Genomic DNA, 2,276 nt, shown 5'->3' with positions numbered 1-2,276 from the left:
AGGATCAATCGATGTTGTATTTTTTAGAAAGGTCTTCTAGTAGTGTATTAATTTTGTTATGAACTATGATTGCTCATTTGGTAAGATTGTATAACAATTGAGAAAGTTTTGATGGTTTTCACTACTTGTGGGTTTTTATGGCTATGAAAAAAAAAATACAACTTGAGAAATCTAAATTGCAAAATCCAAACAACACTTCAACTTCAAATCATCATAATTTCAAATCATGTCCAAACGCTCCGAACACTTTCATAAATTATGAATCAAAATGAAATTGGTTATGGGTTTCATATATTTCTTCCTAAGCCGAATCTTATCAAGATGTATATTAATTCTAATTTATTCTCCAAGTAATTCTAATTAAATTAGTTCGCTATATTGTTGGGACGTTCCCTATACATCCCTGCAATCATAAGGAATATTGAGTACACTGAAAAAATGTAGCTACTAAATTCGTCATTAAGTTGTTGCTAATAGTCTGCTGCTAAGAAGATTTCTCGATAATCCGTCGCTGAATATAATTATCGACGGCTTTTAATTGTTTAATAGCGAAAAGTTGTCTGGCACTAATTTCTATTTTTTTTGGTGGTACGTTTCATTATAAGGGTGTAACAATGTGATTACATCGAATCAACATTAATCCATTATGAATTTAAGCTATTAGTAAGGGCTATGTCTGGCCCTCAGTGTAATGCTGCCAACTCAGCCCAAAACCAATTAGCCAAATATTATTTCAAATAACATCTTAAATTCTACCATGTCCAAAGGTTTCTAGTATTGTAAACTGGAAAGTGCAGTGAATGTAGTATTAGAGTTATATATTAAATGATCTTAATTAAATATTTAAATATCTTTTTAATGAGGGAAAAGTTTATTCATTGTGGTTGCATTGGAGCGTATACATATACGAATGTTTCAAAGTGAGGGATAAGAGATGTGCAAAAATCTTGATAGAACAATCTTCATTTTTTGTTCTTCTATAGACATTTTAGAGCCGAGGGTCTTTCGGAAACAACCTCCTTACCTTTCAAGGTGGGAGTAAGGTTTGCGTACACTCTACTCTCCCTAGACCCACATTGTGGGATTCTACTGGGTATATTGTTGTTCTTCTTCTAATGACATTTTGAACTAATGGCTATACTTTCTATTTGGATGATCCCTACATGAGATGTATCCTCTCTTAATTCTTCTTAATAATAATGTACGTAGTAAAAACAATTTTAAGATTTCTGTAGAGGCTTATATTGGTTCTTGGTTCTTGATTTAATATTTATTTAGGCAAATAACATTTTTGGTCTCTTAGTTATCGCTGCATTTCAATTTTGATCATTGTGTTATTTGACTAAACACATCAGACCTCCAATTAATCTAAGCGTGTTATTTTGCTCTTTTAAAGTAACATATGTTAAATAATTAACAGATTTATATGTTTTCAATAATGTCCAACACAAAGTGGGAAAAATGGTCTCGTATCAGCTCTCTCTTTCTGTTACTTTTCCAAACACACTACGTTAACTATTAGTTTAAAGGAGCAAAATCACACCACAGGTTAACTGAAGGCCTGCCGTGCTTAGTCAGCCAACACAATGATCAAAATTGGAATACAGTAATAGCGCAGGGACCAAAAAACTATGCCCTATTTATTTTCAAGGTAATAGAAACTCCCTCGAATAAATAAAATGAGGATTAATTTTATTTTGTAGAGTAACCTTTCCTTTATATATCTATCAAGATTTACAACCATTCACGACAGTTATTTACAATCATACAATCGAAGGTACGTCATATGCCATAAATTTTAAGAAAGGTCATTGCAAGTGGATATATAACCTCGTCAACAAAATTTATTTTATTTTATGCTTGTTTGATTTGAATGTTAGGTCTTGACTACTTATAATATGTATATCAATCATTTAATTCGATCAATTTCATTTGTTTTCTGCTTGAATATGTGAAAATTGAATCTCATAAATCAAAATGCTAACATAAATTACAAACTAATGCGGTCAAACACATATAAATTACTGACTCAATATAAAAAATAATAATAATAGGAGTACTAACAATAAAAAAAAAAAAAAAGAAAAAGATAAAACACAGTGAATTTCTCGTCTATTCTTTCTCAATGGGAAGTTAAGAGGCACTTGGAGCAAGCAAAGAAGGAAGTTGACACATAAAAGAATTATAGTGGTAGTTAAAGTTGAATTACCAAAGACATTAGGGGATAATCTTCAATTATGAGGAACACCAGGGAGTGTTTCACTCAAAAATAGTCT

The sequence above is a fragment of the Lycium barbarum genome, chromosome 12, assembly GCF_019175385.1.
Source record: "Lycium barbarum isolate Lr01 chromosome 12, ASM1917538v2, whole genome shotgun sequence".
NCBI classification, from domain to species: domain Eukaryota; kingdom Viridiplantae; phylum Streptophyta; class Magnoliopsida; order Solanales; family Solanaceae; genus Lycium; species Lycium barbarum.
This window is presented reverse-complemented; position numbering follows the sequence as displayed.